At 45.6% G+C, this 18,768-nt stretch overlaps 1 long non-coding RNA gene across 1 annotated transcript in view; it reads left to right on the top strand.

Moving 5' to 3' along the window:
• Positions 1-14,778, top strand: part of LOC140209312 (uncharacterized) — a 45,383-nt gene extending 30,605 nt beyond the window's left edge. Inside the window, exon 3 of the long non-coding RNA XR_011888975.1 lies at positions 13,945-14,778. This is a non-coding gene — a long non-coding RNA (uncharacterized lncRNA). The remainder of the gene's footprint in view (positions 1-13,944) is intronic.
• Positions 14,779-18,768: the final 3,990 nt, after the last annotated feature.

Genomic DNA, 18,768 nt, shown 5'->3' with positions numbered 1-18,768 from the left:
AACCTACGACTGTGCAGCGGATCTACTGCCTGGTACTTGTCCACCATGAGGCTGATTATATGCACTCTCAGGCCCGGAGAGAGGCAATATGGATGAGTACATACAGGAGGCTCTTCCACAGGATTCATTTGGTCCTCCACCTCATCAGCTGATGCAGTCTTCTTCTTTGTATAGGAAAAGAACGGGAGCCTGTGGCCATATATTGATTATAGAGAGCCAAGAATTGTTACTCCCTTCCACCCGTGAACACTGCCTTTAGGATTCTCCAAGGACAAGAGTGCTCTTGAAGCTAGACTTGCAGAGTGTGTATAATCTGGACCACGTAAAGGAGAGTGATGAGTTGAATACTGCTTTCAGCACACCAACAAGTGGCTATGAGTATCTGGTCATGCCCTTTGGCCTGGCTAATGTGCCAGCAGTTTTCCAGGCCTTTACAAATGATGTGGTCCAGGATGCTCTCCATAAGTACACCTTCTTCTACTTAGATGACATACCAATTTTTTTGAAGTCTATGGAGGAGCACGTTGCTCACTTTAGGGATATCTTGAAGAGGCTTCTGGATCATGGGCTTTATGTCAAGCTAGAGAAATCCAAATTTCATTTAACTATCGTTTCATTTTTGGGTTTTATCATCTCCAATGATATTCTCAAGGTGGACCCTACTAAGACACAGGCAGTCAGAGATTGTCCACAACCATCCAATGTGAAACAAATCCAATGATTCCTGGGATTTGACAACTTTTTCAGAAAGTTTATTAGGAACTTTAGCTCAGTGGTGGCTCTGCTGACAGCACTAGCTGAGAAATCCATGTGTCCTTTTGCTTGGACCATTGAAGTGAGGCTGTTTTGGCAGAGCTCAAACAGTGGTTTACGACAGTTCCCATTTTGGTTTCACTAAACCTGGACCTTCCCTTCATCATGGAGGTGGACGCTCGGACATCGGAGTGGGTGGAATGTTGTCTCAACGGGCACCTTTGGACAATAAATGCAGTCGTGTGCATTCTTCTCCATGTGGCTATCCCCAGCAGAGGTGAGCTATGAGAGCTGCTCGTGGTCAAGTTGGCAGTGGAGGAATGATGTCACTGGCTTGAGAGGACCAAGAACCCTTTTATTGTATGAACAGACCACAAAAAACTTTGCTTATATTCAGGAGACCAAAAGTCTGAATTCCAGGCAAGCCAGGTGGTCTCTTCTTTAACTGGTTCAATTTCGTTCTGACCTATCAACTAGGTCAAAGAATCAAAAGCCAGATGGCTTCTCTCTTCAGTTTGATGAACACAAGAGAGGAGCAGCCTTCCACCATTTTGCCCCAGGCTAAGGTGATAGTGCCCAATCACTGGGGAATTGACACACTTGTTCGCAAGGCCCAGACGCAAGAGGGGTTTCCCAAGAATGGTGCTCCGGGTCAACTGTTCATCCCAAGTTCTGTCAGGTCTAAGGTACTTCAATGGGAGGGGGGCACATCTAGAATGACAGTTCACCCAGGGGTTGCTGGAACCATCGAGTCATTAAGAAAAGTTACTGGTGGCCTGGAATGGCTGAAGAGGTCCGACAATAAGTGCAGGCATACAAAGTATTGTCCAGAACAAGGAACCTCACACCAAAATCTCCTTCACCCTCTGCCTGTTCCAGACACACCATGGGAGCACATCTCCATGGACTTCATCGTGGGTTGTCCACCTTCTAAGGGGAAGTCTGTCATCATGGTAATTGTAGATCGTTTTTCAAAACCCTGCAAATTCACTGCATTGGACAAAGTGCCATCAGCGGCGGAGGCAGCTGAGATTGACCTGCATTAAGTCTTCAGCATCCACGGATTTCCGGTGGACATTGTGTCGGACCAGGGTCCACAATTCGTGTCACATTTTTGGAGGACTTTTTGTACACTGGTAGGGATTACAGCGAGCCTTTCCTCTGGGTTTCACCCACAGTCTAATGGCCAGATGGAGTGAGTGAGGGTATGGAACGAACTCTGATATGCCTGGCCTCAGTAAAAACAGATGAGAGGTGCGACCATTTGACGTGGGCAGAGGTCACCCACAACATTTTACAGCATTCTGCGCACAGGATGTCTCTGCGCCAATGCCAGTTTGGGTATTCTCCACCACTCTTATACTTTATACTTTATTGTCGCCAAACAATTGGTACTAGAACGTACAATCATCACAGCGATATTTGAATCTGCGCTTCACACTCCCTGGATTACAAATATTAAATATTAAAATATTAAAAATAGTTAAAATTAGTAAATATTAAAAATTTAAATTATAAATCATAAATAGAAAATAGAAAAATGGGAAGTAAGGAAGTGCAAAAAAACCGAGAGGCAGGTCCAGATATTTGGAGGGTACGGCCCAGGTCCGTGTCAGGATCCGTTCATCAGTCTTATCACAGTTGGAAAGAAGCTGCTCCCAAATCTGGCCAAATCTTCCCTGTAGTTCCTGCAGCTGAAGATCTTATTTGAAGCTGCAAGGAAAATGGACTAGGGCGAGGGAGATTTTGTTCGCCTCTACCCAGAAGGCTGAAATGAAGGCCAACCACAAGACAGAGACCAGATTTTCAGCCAGGGCAACAGGTCTGGCTGTCTACTCAGGATTTGCCTCTCCAGGTGGAGTCTAGGAAATTGGTGCCCAAGTTCATTGGACGATTAAAAATTCTCAGAGAAGTAAACCTGGTGGCTTACACCTTGCAGCTCCCCAAGACCCTCAAGATCAATCCCACTTTCCACATTTCCAAATTGAAACCTGAAAGAACCAGTCCTTTAGCCCCACTGTCACCCGGGTTTGTCAGTGGGGAGCAGGTGTCCACCATAAAAAGAATTCTGGATTCATAAACCGTTCGGGGTGTTCAGCATTTCCTTGTGGACTGGGATGGATTTGGACCCGATGAATGATGCTGGATTTCTGAAAGGGACACCTTGGATCTGCTCTCATCTAAGACTACCACTATTGTCTCTCCAGGGCCGTCAGGAGTCGGTGATAGGGGAGGGGGTCCTGTTACAATATGCACCTGACCGTGCCAGCTTCTGGCATTTAGACACTCTGACTCTTCAGAATGTGGATAGCTGGCATTCCCCTTTAAAGATTCGGGCCTGCCCGCTTATAAGCGGGCATGTTTTGGCGCCAGGATCTTGGTATTTAAAGAACACCTGAATTGAGGTTCACTGCTCAGTCGTCAGTTCTACTTTGGATTCTCATCTGGTGTCTAGTTTAGAACCCTGTCCTTGTTTCAGTCTCGTATTGTGTCTCAATTCCAGTCTCAGATACTCCAGCACCTGGGTCCTAACCATCCTTGCTAGGTCTCTTGTCATAAGAGGTGATGGAGGAGGGAAGGGCGGAAATAGTGACAGAAGCTGGGAGGTGATGGGTGGAGGTGACAAAGGGCTGAAGATGATGGAATCTGATAGGAGAGGAAAGTGGATCGTGGAATCAAGTAAGGGAGGTGTGGTGGGCGGATGGGAACAGTAGTGGAGGATCCCAGTGGGAGGAGTGCTTGGATGATAGTCTGTATCTGCCCATCTGCTTCTGATTCTGACAATTCTCTCTATCTGTGCCTTTTATTATTTTATAAACTTCTACCAGCTCTTCCCTCACACTGCATTGCCCTAGAGAAAACAGTGCAAGTTTGTCGCATCTCCTTACATCACATGCATTCTAATCCAGGCAACATCCTGGAGAACCTGTTCTGCACCCTCTCCAAAGCCTTCACATCTTTCCTGCAATGAGGCAACCAGAGCTGTACACAATACTGCAATACTCGTGAATGCCTTTCCTCTTGTTGGGTAATTTCCATCATCCGCCCCCACGTTACCCTCCCATCTCCATTTCTATCCTTTGAGACTGAGAATGAGACGAACTATAAACCCACTTAAACTAGTACTGGCTTTGAACAGTGATATATTCCAAGAAATAGATGATGTTTTACAACCATATATAAATTTCCAGATGAGGAAGATTGGACAAGTTTACTGCAATAATTAAACTTGTGTTTAAGTGTTTGTTATTTATATTTGTGCTTTGCAAACACTGACAATCATTATGTTGCTAAGAGTCAAGGCTGACTCTTTAACGAAGAATCTTGCTTCTACTTAGAAAATCTTGTAGGTTAATGAGAAAGGGATAGAGGATAGGATGAATAGCGGTGGACTGAATGGGCTTCAGCTCTCTAATATAACTTAGAGGGGCAGAACTGTTGTCAAACAAAACAGAAAGCAGGCCCTTTGTATCAACTGGTCCATGCTCACAAGCATGCCTGTCTAAGCTGGTTTCATTTTCCTGTGTTTCATCCATTCCCATGCACCTATCCATGTTTTTTTTTAAATGTTGTTGTTTATTTTACCTGCCTCAACCATTTCCTCTGGTAGCTTGCTTCGTATATGCTCCACCCTCTGGGTGAAGACATTGCCCCTCAGGTTATTTTTCAATTTTACCCCTCTCACCTTAGACAAATGCCCTCTAGTATATTGAATGATTTCCTTCCCCTGGGTAGAAGATTGTGTGAATTCACTCTATCTATGCTCTCATGATTTTATATAATGTCACCCCTTCAGTCTCTTACACTCCAAGGAGTAAAACTTAGCCTGCTCAACCCTTCCTTAGATAAGTGAGGCCCTCAAGTCCTAGCAAAATTCAGGAAAATCCTTGCGCTCTTTCCAGTTTAATGATATCTTCCTTATAACAAGTTGTCCAAAACTGTACTCAGTATTCCAGGTGTAGCCTCATCAGTGTCTTATACAATTCTAACAAAACTTCCCAACTCCTATACTCGGTGCCCTGACTGATGAAAGATACTGACCCAAATTCCTTCACCATCTGGACTACCTGTGGTGCCACTTTCAGGAAAACATGTACTTGTATTCCGAGGTTCCTCTGTTCTACAGCACTGCTCAGGGCCCTGCCATTCACAGTGCAAGTCCTGTCCTGGTTGAACTTCCTGCAATTTGTTGCACTTATCTGGATTAAACAAGCTAGAACTCTGATGCTCTGATGCCATGTAAAATCCCAACTGTCTCACTAAGAAGGAGGAAAGGAGATCCTCACTGTCCTCACTCCCAGTGTGGTCCCCAGTTGACTCCCATCCCATCTGTGAAACTGACCTTCAATTATGAAATGAGTGATGGACAACAGATGTTAGCAACAGTTCCTAGCCAATAAATGGCTGAAAAATGTCCATATGTGCACGGACTGTATTTGATTGGATAACCTACGCCATAACTGGATGTACATAGTCAGCCTCTCCAAGAAATGAAAGTAAACTGCTTTGCCAATATTTATTCACTGCTTTTCGCTGTATTTTATTGCACAGAGTCATAGAGCACAGAAACAGGCCCTTTATCTCATATAGTCCATGCCTAACAAAGTTCCCATCTAAGCTAGTCTCATTTGCTGGCAATTGACCCAGATCCTTCTAAACTGCTCCTATTAATGTATCCATCCAACTACCTTTTAAACAGAGTTACTGTGCCATTTCCTCTGGCAGCTCGTTCCATTTATGAATCACCCTCTGGGCAAAAAGTTTCCCTTCAAAATGCTGTTAAATCTCTCTTTAAACCTATGGTCTCTAGTTCCTGATTTCCAAACCCTGGGAAAAAGACTGTGTTTATTCACTCTATCTATGCTCATCCTGAATTTATACACCTGTAAGGTAAAGCCCTCATTCTCCTGTAAAGTTCCTGTTACGTACCCCGTAACTGGGTTGCCAAACCAGCAGAAATGGATCACTCAGTTGGAGTCTGGATTACTAGAACTAAGAAAGTTTTATTAAAGAAACAAGCAACACAGTAATCGAAAGGATAATAAATGCAACAGTTCAGCAATGATAAACACACATGTACACAGAATTCAGATAACAGGATCAATCAAGCTCTATCGTTGTCTAGGGGTAAATGACCAATTTCAAAGTGACACAAAGTCCAGTTCAATTTAGTTCAGTTCGCAGTAATCGTTGCCATGGCGATGGACAACGTGGGGGGAAGGAGAGAGAGAACGAGAACGAATGATCATTCCAAAACGGCTTCCACTCACAGACCGGCGGTATTGCTCACAAGCAGCTTTCGGGCGAGTCCTTTGTGATGTCACCTGGGGTCACCGACTGTGACCCCTCCTCCAGATGCGGTCGATCCTCTGCAGTGAACCCGGCACTCAAGCAAGGGTGGACACACACCGGGTTCCCGCTGATCGTACCTTTCCACCCTGTGCGTTTGTGGCCCGGTACTTCCCACTGACTCGGGAGAGGCGCACCGCTTCCAGGGTCTCCTTAACTTGAGTGTCGTGTGTGTCCTGCCTTAGCGAACCTGTCCCTTTTTATCCCCCTGCTGGGGTATTGCCTGTCCATCACTTCAAACAGTTCAGGGTTCAAAGGGGGAGCCGATCTTGACAATACCCAGACTGATGGCTCCTTCGTTAACATCTCCAAATGCTGCGTCATTGTTCCTTATCTCTCCCTCCCCTGAGGACAGGTGGCAGACCAACTGCTGATGCCACTGTTGCTAGCCCAGGCCAGCAAACATCTTAATTTATGTGTATTCTCGTCACACTTCCCCCCTTTAAGGATTTTTACCGGGGTAAAAATTACAAACATGAGTACATTATTTGATACACACAAATATACATCTTTATCAGCTATTTGGCTAATATAGAGAACTTGAAGTTGTCAGCACCTTGACAGACAGTCAGTAATCACATTTTCTGTCCCTTTTATATGTGTTATTAATAATCCCTTAGACCAGGCTCCAACTCAGCAAACTTCATAGTGGCCAAAAACACTGATGGATTGCGATCAATGTAACCTCTCATTTGGTTTTGTCCGGGACCACAATAACAAGGGTCGTCCCATTCCGACTTAGTTTTCTCTCGCAAAAGCTTAGTAGGAGGGGAAGGGGTAGTGACCGCAGAGTTATTGCAAAACTTCCTACAGTACCCCACCTTCTCCAAGAGCCTCTGGGGGCCCTCTTGTCTGTCGGGGTTGGGAGGTCAGCGATAGCCTGCACTGTAGCTTGCATCGCTGCCAGCTGCCCCTGTGTCACCACAATTCCCAGGTAAGTGACCTTCGCGTGGCCGAACTCACTTTTTCCAAGGTTCACTATCAAGCTGGCTTCAGACAGCCGTATTAAATTGCCAATACACACCTCTGTGTTCGTCAGCCCTTTAGTCACTGAATTACTCATTCTATATGACTGTTGTTTGCTAGGCTGACCTATTGTAACAGACACCCCCCAACGTCCCAGTTTTTCTCATCGCCTCGGGACAATCAAACACACGGGTGCGAGTTGTTTAATTACTTCTCCTAAAGAGTCGCTTTGTTCGGGGATTAAGGGAGAGACCTTATCAGTAGACCTGGCCAAAACAACAGCCTTCTCCCATCTGATCGATTCCATACTAATCTTTTCAAAATGGTTTTTTTCTCTTATCAGGGAGCCCCTAGCTTCATTGATTTCCACGCTAACACCGACTAGGTTTGTTAGCATATCAAAAGCCTGTGACCGTCTCAGTTCGCGTCGGTCATAATCAATAACATCCTCCCCCCTGAGCAGCTGGTAAACCTCTTTCATGATTCCACCAACTGTTTCCTCCAGCACCGCAAAATGTCCACCGGGGGATACCTCGTGGGCCAGGTTAAAAACCTCATCCCCATAACTCTTCTGCACCACCCCCCACTCCTCATCTACGGGTACTGTACTTGATTTCCCTTTCTTCCTTAGCACTTCCTCCTCTGCACAATAGCCTACTAGTTCCCTTGTCAAGTCTGTGTCAGAGAGAGCTGTCTCTGCCAAAACCATCAGCCCCTCGTTTCGCTCCCGCGTCTGCACAAATTCTTTCCTGGCTACTGCTACGTCTGTCCCAGCTCCCTCACTACCTCTTGCCTCACTACACTCCTTCTTTCCATTTTCTACCCCCTTCTCGTACAAGGTTGGCAGAAACGTCTCAGCTAAATTCACTACCGCAGCCCCATGATGAACCTGTGAGTCCATGGGCGGGGCCTCACTGCTGGCAGGCTGACCTGTCAATCTCACGACTGGGAACACGATTCCCCCGGCGAGGTCATTACCGAGCAAGACTTCCACACCTTTCATCGGTAATTCAGACCTCACCCCGATCGTGACCAGTCCAGAGACCAGGTTGCTTTGTAAGTGTATCTGGTGCAAAGGGACTGACTCTGTCCCTTCCCCAGCACCTTTGACCTCTACCTCCCCAGTCCGAGTCTCTGAGCTAAACTCTAATACACTCTTCAGTATTAGTGACTGACACGCTCCCGTGTCTCTCCAGATCTGCACTAGGACTGGTTTAACCCCTCCTTCACTGACACCAATCCGGCCGAGATAAACCTCTCGCGCCCTTCCTGAACTTTGGCAGACCTGTCCTTCCCTAGCGGTTCGCTTAACAGCTCGATACGGCCATTCAAAATCGCTGCCTTCCCTTTTCCCGTCTCCTTCTTTGGGGCAAAGCACCTGGACGCAAAGGGTCCGACTTTCCCGCAATTATAACAGACGATCCCAGGAGACTTCCTACCAGACTGCTCCCGGTCTACCTTATCCTTCTCACTAGTCCCCGGCTTACTTTCTGACTTTTCCGGTGGACTCTCTCCGCCGTCCTGACTACCCTTCTGGTAGCCTTTACTCGGGGCAACCTTCATTTTATGCGTCAACGCATACTCATCCGCTAACTTAGCAGTTGCGGCTAACGTGGCTGCCTCCTTCTCATCTAGGTAGGGTCTCATACCCTCAGGGACACAACCTTTAAACTGCTCAATCAGGATCAGCTGTAGCAGTCTGTCATAATCCCCCTCTACCCCCTTTGAGGCGCACCAGCGCTCACAATATGTCTGCATCTCACGGGCAAACTCCAAATACGTGCGGTCCCACTGCTTCCTCGCATTCCGGAACCTCTGCCGTATGCCTCCGGGACCAACTCATAAATCCTGAGGATGGCCTCTTTCACCACCTCATACCTCTGGGCATCTTCCGCGGACAAAGCAGAGTAAGCTTCTTGGGCTTTCCCTTTCAGTACACTCTGAAGTAAAACAGCCCACTTATCCCTCGGCCAGTCCTGACTTATAGCCACTTTTTCGAAGTGGAGAAAGTACCGATCCACGTCAGTATCGTCAAATGGGGGAATCAGCCTAACCTCCTGGGTCGCCCGGAACCCTCCACCTTGGTTCGGCACGAGCCCCTGCTCTGCCCTTAACCTTAACTTCTCCAGCTCGAATTCCCTTTCCCTCTGTTTCTCCAACTGCCTCTCTTCTCGCTCCAACTACCTCTCTCTTTCTTTCCTTTCTAACTCTCTCTCCTTCTCTTCTCACTGTAACTGTCTCTCTCTCTCTTGCTTTTCTAACTCTCTCTCCTGCTCTTCTCGCTGTAACTGTCTGTCCCTCTCTTTCTCTTCTCGCTCCAACTGCCGTACCTGGAACTCGCGCTCGAGTCTCAGTTTTTCAAGCTGCACCTGTACCGCGTCTCCAGCAGGTTTTTCAATAGACACCACCCCCAGCTCGCCTTAGGGAAACACACCTTTTGATACATAGTGCTCTACGATAGCTCTGTGTATCTCCTCTCTCCTCATTGTCGACTTCCCCTTAGCAAGATTCAACCGTTTGGCCACAGCTACCAATTCCGATTTCCTGGCATCCTCTAATGCCTCCAAGGTCGGCGCCTTTATAAATTCCTCAGCCTCCATTTCTGCTGTTTGTCTTTACTTTCTTTCGGGAATTTTAACCCAATCAATTTACTCCATCCCAAATTTAGCGTTCAAAATCCCGGACGAGCCCCCACTATGTTACGTACCCTGTAACTGGGTTGCCAAACCAGCAGAAATGGATCACTCAGTTGGAGTCTGGATTACTAGAACTAAGAAAGTTTTATTAAAGAAACAAGCAACACAGTAATCGAAAGGATGATAAATGCAACAGTTCAGCAATGATAAACACACATGTGCACAGAATTAAGATAACAGGGTCAATCAAGCTCTATCGTTGTCTAGGGGTAAATGACCAATTTCAAAGTGACACAAAGTCCAGTTCAATTTAGTTCAGTTCGCAGTAATTGTTGCCATGGCGATGGACAACGTGGGGGAAGGGAGAGAGAGAATGAGAGCGACTGATCATTCAGAACGGCTTCCACTCACAGACCGGTGGTATTGCTCACAAGCAGCTTTCGAGCGAGTCCTTTGTGATGTCACCTGAGGTCACCGACTGTGACCCCTCTTCCAGATGCGGTCGATCCTCTGCAGTGAACCCGGCACCCAAGCGAGGGTGGACACACACCGGGTTCCCGCTGATCGTACCTTTCCACCCTGTGCGTTTGTGGCCCGGTACTTCCCACTGACTCGGGAGAGGCGCACCGCTTCCAGGGTTTCCTTAACTTGAGTGTCGTGTGTGTCCTGCCTTAGCAAACCTGTCCCTTTTTATCCCCCTGCTGGGGTATTGCCTGTCCATCACTTCAAACAGTTCAGGGTTCAAAGGGGGAGCTGATCTTGACAATACCCAGACTGATGGCTCCTTCATTAACATCTCCAAATGCTGCGTCATTGTTCCTTATCTCTCCCTCCCCTGAGGACAGGTGGCAGACCAACTGCTGATGCCACTGTTGCTAGCCCAGGCCAGCAAACATCTTAATTTATGTGTATTCTCGTCACATTCCCCAGTAACCCAGTCTCTCAAGTGCTGAACTTGTCTGTATATGTAGCAAAAATAAGCCAATTGCCAATTTATTATTGAGTCCTAGTGTACTTGTTCAGACAAATTAGTACAGAGATTGTAAGTATGAGAGTTTTCACCTCAAGGACAAACACATACCTGACTCGGCCTTGAGAAAGACTGGCACTGTTTCTGAGGTTTGGAGTTCAAGGCCTGCCAGCCCCAGTATGTAAGCCACTGACATCAAGATACCAACGGCAGGAGGAAACAGGAAGAGTTAAGGCTGATTTATACTTGTGTGTATGGGCTACATTGTAGCCTACGCCGTAGGCCTGATTTATACTTTCGCGTAGCCCTACGCCATAGCGAGCATGCGTAGTTGTGTCTGTGTTGCTCTGCAATTTACTGCCGAAATACTAGTTGGCGGTGGGGTTTCTATGCCACTGTGTTCAGTTTCTTCGTGAGACACATGGACGAGGAAATGCATTTCAAATATTTTCGGATGTCGACAGGTAGATTTGACGGTTTGGTTCATCATCTCCAACCATTTATTTCGCATCAGTGTACAGATGTGGCAGAGAAAAGCAACTGGAAATGCGATGCTACCAAGCGGACCAATCACAGTTGTTGCAGTCTGCGTCGCCGTGACGTGTGAGTTATATTTTTGGGGAGGTGCATGCCACCCTACGGCGTAGGGTACGTGGTACCTATGGCGTACATTTGACACAGAAGTATAAATCAGCCTTTAGTGAGCACAGCGAGAACTGGCCTGAATGACCATGAGCAAGCGTGAGTGTGGGACAGTTTACTGTCTACACACTCAGCTTGGCAGTAGCAATTAGGCTGGTGCTCCCATTCTAGTGGAGAAGATTGGAAAGTGATGTCAGGCATGCCTGCATGTCCATATCTGTGTGTGAATTATGTGTGAATGTATTTGCATGAATGTGCCTTTATTGTCAGTGTGCGTGTATCAATATATGTCTATGTGACTGTATCCATGTAAGTGCATGTGAATATGTGTGCGTGTGTCTGTGTTTGTGTGTGATATTGTTCATATGCATGTATGTGTTTGTGCCAATATGTTTTCATGTGTGTAGTAGTAAGCATGTGTATGTGTGTAGCTCTGAATGTATGTGTGTGAGCACATGCATAAGTGTGTGTGTACATGCACAGACGTATGTGTTGTACATGTAACTGTACCTTCAACCTGCCATGTCCGTGTCAGCACCCGGAAGATAAGTTCTGGGATACTCTGTTATAACTTTTCTAACTGCTTGGTGCTTGTATGTGGTTCTGATCACCTCACTGTCTGTGCTGGAGATAGTACCGACCAGGGTGTTGATCGGATTAGAGGCTTTTAGTTACGGGGAGAGATTATATAGGAAGCATAGATAAAGTAGACCTTTATGCCCATTTACACTAATCCCATTTGCCTGCATTAGGACCACATCTGTCCGTGCCCTCCCTATTGAATTGCCTGTCTAAATATCTGTTCAGCATAGTAATGATAGCTGATTCCACCACCATCTCTGGCAATGAATTCCAGATATTAACCACTCTCAGGGTAAAAAGCTTTCCCCTCAAGTCCCTTTTGAAACTCCTTCCAGCACCTTTTACCTATGTCCTTTTGTTATTGACACCTCTACAGTGGGAAAAGGATCATAAGTATCTATAGTTCCTATAATTTTGTATTCCTCTTCAGCCTCCAAACAAGTCTAGCCTATACAATCTCTCCCCATAACTAAAAGCCTCAAATCCCGTCAACACCCTGGTCTGCACTATCTCCAGTGCAGACATCCTTCCTCCAGTGAGGTGATCAGAACTACATACAAGCGGCAAATGGTTAGAAAAGTTATAACAGAGCATCCCAGATCTTATATTCCATGTGCTGACCTATGAAAGCAAGAATGCTATGCTTTTTCAGTTTGCAAGGAACTATGGACTTAGACCCCCAAGGTCTCTCTGTAATGTGTGGAGCTGTGTCCACAACTCTCCGAGGTTTCTTACAGTCTTGGGCAGAGCAGTTGCCCATGATGCATCTGGACATGGCGTTTTCTATAGTGCATCCAAATTTGATTCCATAATACAATTTCATTTGCACTTCCTCAACAAATGAAGTAGTCTATACCTACATATTATACAGTAACTAGACAACATTCAGGCATAGACATAAAGTGACATTTGCTTTGTGCCATAGAAGTACCATGCAGTGACCGTTCCCAATGAGGATGAGTCTAACTACCTACCCTTACCAATTCAATGGAATGTATTATTGTAAGTAGTGTGCTTAGCTCTTCATTTATACAATTCATTTAGTCCGAACAACAGCAAGAGTCAGTTCCTAATCCAATGCTGACATACATACTGTACCTAATGAAACGGGTGGTTAATAGAACTTCCAGTTGTTGATCAATACCAATATTCATGTCTGTGTAACTTCATGTCAACTTTTATCATCCAAAGTCCAGTGGAGCAGCTGAACAATCGATCAAAAATTGAGAGAATGAAATACTGTTGGCTTTTTCAATTGTTTCCAGGAAAGATTATGTGGCAATCTTACAGTATGTTGGAATAGTCTTGTTGCATTTAACAACATAAGGTACATTCTAGCCAGAAGAAGAAGAAGGAAGCCCTTAACTCCGAGTGGAGTCATCGGGATGCCGTCATGAAGGTGTTTTTTTTTAGCAGGCTTTCTTATTTTTACAAGGCCAAGTTGCTAGGTCGACGCTCAACCCAGCACGGATGGAAAGTGTGCAAGGGAGCCGGCTGGATTCGAACTCGGGAGCCTTCGCTCCGAAGTCTGGCGCTGATGCCACTACGCCACCAGCCGGCAAACATTCTAGCCAGACTCCATTACAAGAAGTTGAATAACAAGACTGAGTTCAGTGTGACCAAACCTTACTCATAAAAGTGTCAGAGGTGCTGTTACACTCACTAAAAGATTGCTCATTGATGATTCGGTTTGAATATTTGCATTCCTGTAACAACATGATGTCAGGCAAACGGAACTTGACATGTTTGATGCTGTTTGTGATTCTCAAAAGTGTGTTGTCAAAATTGCTAATAAAATCAGTATATTTACACAAACCATCTGGTTCCAATGAGAGAGATATGCACACTCTGTGCATACATGGCTCCTCCATAGAGAGAGTTAAGTGCACCAAGTTCCTGGGAGTTCACATCACGGATGACCTCACCTGTTCCTGCAATATCACCTCCCTGAACAAGAAGGCACGGCAACGCTTCCATTTCCTAAGGAGATTGAGGCAAGCAAGGTTCTCCTCCCCTCCCTCACCCCATCTTAATTGTGTTTTACAGGAGCACCATTGAGAGCATACTGACAAGTTGTATTTCCATCTGGTATGGGAGCAGCAGAGCCTCTGACTGGAAGTCCCTGTGGGAATGGCCAAGAAGATCATCGGGGTCTCCCTACTATCCATCGTTGACATTTACCAGGAACAGGGCTCTTGGTATTATCAAGGATCCCACCTATCCCTCCAGCATCCTCTTTGACTTCCTACCATCAGGCAGGAGACTCCGATGCTCAAAGACAAGAATGGTTAGGATCAGAAGCAGCTTCTTTCCTCAGGCTGTTAGGCTTCTGAACTCCCTGTCGCATTGCTTTCAAAGTGTCAACAGTTAGTACTTTACAAGGTTTAATTTATGCACTTTGTTTATTTATGTGTAATTCATTTGTAGATTGCATTCTGCCTGCACTGCCATTTCATCATGGCTGATCCATTTTTCCTCTGAGTCCCAGTCTCCTGGCTTCTTCCCGTATCCCTTTATGCCCCATTCTTTCAGTCCAGATGAAAGGTCTTGACCTGGAACGTTAACTCTCCATTTCAGACTTTTTTCTCAGAATTTACTGCTTTAATTTAAGATTTTCAAAGTCTTCCTTTTTAACTTCTATTTTTCAAAATCCCATTGTACCTTAGTCTGTGGAAGAATTCAAGAAGCAGGAGACTAGTTTCTGGAACTTGCTACTATGATTGTAAATTAGGAAGCCCTGACCTGACCACAATTCGTTACTTTTACTGGACCAATACCACAAGAGACATTTGTAACATGATGGGAAATCTAACAATAAAAGTTATGAGAAATTAAAGGAAAAGAAACCAGGTGTTTCCTGATGTTTCTGTTGGATCAGTACCAAGTCAGAGAGTGGATTCTTCCATTCTTCTCCAAATGTAGATTACATTTTCCTCAACAAATACATTTACCCTCCAAAGGACATCAGTCCTTCTCCAAAGGGTGGGCAGAAGAAGCTGAAAATACTGGAAAGCTGAAAGAAAAGCAGACTAACAGAAACAGAATCAGAATCAGGTTTATTATCACTGACATGTATTGTGAAATTTGTAGTTTTGTGGCAGGAGTACAATGCAATACATAAAAAGTTATTATAAATTACAATAAAACATATAAAAATAAGTAAATAATGCAAAAAGAGCGAAATAGTGATGTTTTCATGAGTCTGTGGACCATTCAGAAATCTGATGGCAGAGGGAAAGAAGTTGTTCCTAAAATGTTAAGTGTGGGTCTTCAGGCTCCTGTACCTCGTTGCTGATCTGAGTAAGAAGAGGGCATTTCCTTGGCGGTGAGGTTCCTTAGTAATGGATGCAGCCCCTTTGACCCCCACCATTAGGTGTCCTCGATGCTGGGGAGGCTTGTGCCCATGATTGAGCTGGCTGAGTCTACAACCTGAGCCTCTTTCCATCCTGTGCATTGAAGCCTCTAAACCAGACAGTGATGCAACCAGTCTGAACGCTCTCCACCATACATTTGTAGAAATTTGCTGGCGTCTACGATGACATACCAAGTCTCCTCAAACTCCTAATGAAGTATAGCTGCTGGCATGCCAGCATCAATATACTGGGCCCAGGATAGATCCTCTGAGCTGTTGTTGCCCAGCAGTTTGAAGCTGCTCACCCTTTCCACTGCTGATCCCTCGACGAGGACTGGTGTGTTTTCTGCTGACCTCTCCTTCACAACCAGTTCATTGGTCTGCGAACAGCACTGGTGCAATCAGCGAATTTATGGATGGAGTTTGAGCTGTACTTTGCCACACAGTCATGAGCGTGGAAAGATTAGAGCAGTGGGCTAAGCACAATTCCTTGATGAGTGCCAGCGTGGATTGTCAGCGAGGAGGAGATATCATTTCCGATCCACACTGGCTGTGGTCTCCGAATGAGGAAGTCAGGATCCAGTTGCAGAGGAAGGTACAGATGGCCAGGTTTTGAAGTTTGTTGATTAGTACTGAGTGGTTGATGATAATAAATGTCAAGCTCTATTCAACAAGCAACAGCCTGACATGTGTATTGCTGTTGTCCAGGTGTTCCAAAAGCTAAGTGGAGAGCCAGTGATATTGCATCCTCTGTAGACCTGTAGTGGCAGTAGGAAAATTACCAATGGTCCAGGTCCTTTCCTAGGCAGGAGTTAATTCTAGCCATGACCAACTCTCTAAGCACTTCATCACAGTAGATATGAGTGATACTGGGCAATAGCCCAGCAGGCAGCTCACCCTGCTCTTCTTGGTCACTGGTATGATTGATACCTTTTTGAAGCAGGTGACTGCAGCAGTGAGAGGTAGAAGATGCGTTTAAACACTCCAAACAATTGGTCAGCACAGGTCTTCAATACCCTACCAGGCACACCATAGGGACCCTTTTGAAGTTCACCCTCCTGAAGGATGAAGGATGTTCTGACAGTGGCACCCAAGACAAAGATAATAGGGTCACTAGATGCTGTGTATTCAAAGGTTCAAATGTTCAATTTAATGTCAGAGAAATGTATACAATATTCGTCCCGAAATGCTTTTTCTTCGCAAACATCCACGAAAACAGAGAAGTGCCCCAAAGAATGAAAAACAGTTAAATGTGAGAACCCCAAAGCTCCCCCCTCCTGCATGTAAGCGGCGGCGAGCAACAATCCCCCCTGCCACCAGCAAAACAAAAAGCGCACCCACTACCAAGCACAAGCGATAGCAAAGACACCGACCTTGCAGTTACCCCAAAGACTATCGCAATTCATCTGGCATTCGGCAACCCACAAGTTCTCTCCCCCTAATAAGGGAGAGGGAGGCATCCCCCATCTTCACAGCGAGCGGGAGACGTAACAACATTTTATGATGTTAAAAGGTCCGTTTTGTCGCTTTTTACTTCATAAGAAGTATTGAGACCATTGTGGAGTTGTAATGTTGAATACTTTATACTTTATTGTCGCCAAACAATTGGTACTAGAACGTACAATCATCACAGCGATATTTGATTCTGCGCTTCCCACTCCCTGGATTACAAATATTAAACATTAAAAATATTAAGAATAGTAAAAATGAGTAAATACTAAAAATTTAAATTATAAGTCATAAATAGAAAATAGAAAAATGGAAAGTAAGGTAGTGCAAAAAAACCGAGAGGCAGGTCCCGATATTTGGAGGGTACGGCCCAGATCCGTGTCGGGATCTGTTCAGCAGCCTTATCACAGTTGGAAAGAAGCTGTTCCCAAATCTGGCCGTACAAGTCTTCAAGCTCCTGAGCCTTCTCCCGGAGGGAAGAGGGACGAAAAGTGTGTAGGCTGGGTGGGTCGTGTCCTTGATTATCCTGGCAGCACTGCTTGACAGTGTGTGGTGTAAAGTGAGTCCACGGACTGAAGATTGGTTTGTGTGATGTGCTGCGCTGTGTTCACGATCTTCGGCAGCTTCTTTCGGTCTTGGACGGGACAACTTCCATAGCAGGTTGTGATGCACCCTAGAAGAATGCTTTCTACGGTGCATCTATAAAAATTAGTGAGGGTGTTAGGGGACAGGCCAAATTTCTTTAGTTTTCTCAGGAAGTAAAGGCGCTGGTGGGCCTTTTTGGCAGTGGACTCTGCTTGGTTGGACCAAGTCAGGTCATTTGTGATATTGACCCCGAGGAACTTAAAGGTTTTGACCTGTTCCACTTGCGCACCACCGATGTAAATTGGGTCGTGTGGTCCGCTACTCCTTCTGAAGTCAACAACCAATTCCTTCGTCTTGCTGACGTCGAGGGATAAGTTATTGTCTTCGCACCATGCCACCCGGTTCTTAATTTCCTCTCTGTGCTCAAACTCATCATTACCCGAGATACGGACTACAATTGTGTCATCAGCAAACTTATATATTGAGTTTGATGGAAACTTGGCTACACAATCATGGGTGTACAGTGAGTACAGCAGGGGGCTGAGTACACAGCCTTGTGGGGCACCGGTGCTCAGAGTGATTGTAGAGGAGAGCTTGTCCCCTATTTTTACAGCCTGGGTCCTGTCCGTGAGGAAGTTGAAGATCCAGCTGCAGATCTGAGTGCTAAGGCCCAGATTCTGGAGCTTAGGAATCAGTTTATTTGGAATGATGGTATTAAAGGCAGAGCTGTAGCTGAATGAAAAGGAACCTTACATATGCGTCTTTATTCTCCATGTGTTCTAAGGAGGAATGTAGGGCCAGAGAGATGGCATCTGCCTTTGGCCTGTTGCTCCAGTAGGCGAATTGCAAAGCGTCGAGGTTGACCGGTAGGCTGTGGTTGATGTGTGCCATAATCAGTCTCTCGAAGCACTTCATAGCAATTGATGTCAGAGCCACAGGTCGATAGTCATTCAGGCATAAGGTTCGCGGGTCCTGCAAGTGAGACAGAAAACACTGACTCTGAATAAGTATATTAATCATTTATTTACACACAGTAAAAATTTGACCAAACATCCATGTTCCCCAAGTTGCAGAAACTACAAAGCTGAATGTTCAACAAACATTCATTCAACAAACACATGAGAGGTGACCTGATGGAGGTGTATAAGATGAGGAGAGGTATTGATCGTGTGGATAGTCAAAGGCTTTTTCCCAGGGCTGAAATGGTTAGCATGAGAGGGCACAGTTTTAAGGTGCTGGGACATAGGTACAGAGTAGATGTCAGGGGTAAGTTTTTTTACGCAGAGTGCTGAGTGCATGGAATGGCTGCTGGCGACGGTGGTGGAGGTGGATACGATAGGGTCTTTTAAGAGACTCCTGGACAGGTACATGAAGCTCAGAAAAATAGATGGCTATGGGTAACCCTAGGTAATTTCTAATGTAAGGACATGTTACATATCCTTCTAATGCAAGGCCTGTATTGTGCTGTAGTTTTTCTATATTTC

This window comes from Mobula birostris, chromosome 2 (assembly GCF_030028105.1).
Source record: "Mobula birostris isolate sMobBir1 chromosome 2, sMobBir1.hap1, whole genome shotgun sequence".
NCBI lineage: Eukaryota > Metazoa > Chordata > Chondrichthyes > Myliobatiformes > Myliobatidae > Mobula > Mobula birostris.
The sequence above is the reverse complement of the archived record's forward strand: the minus strand, read 5'-3'. Positions and strand labels throughout refer to the sequence as shown.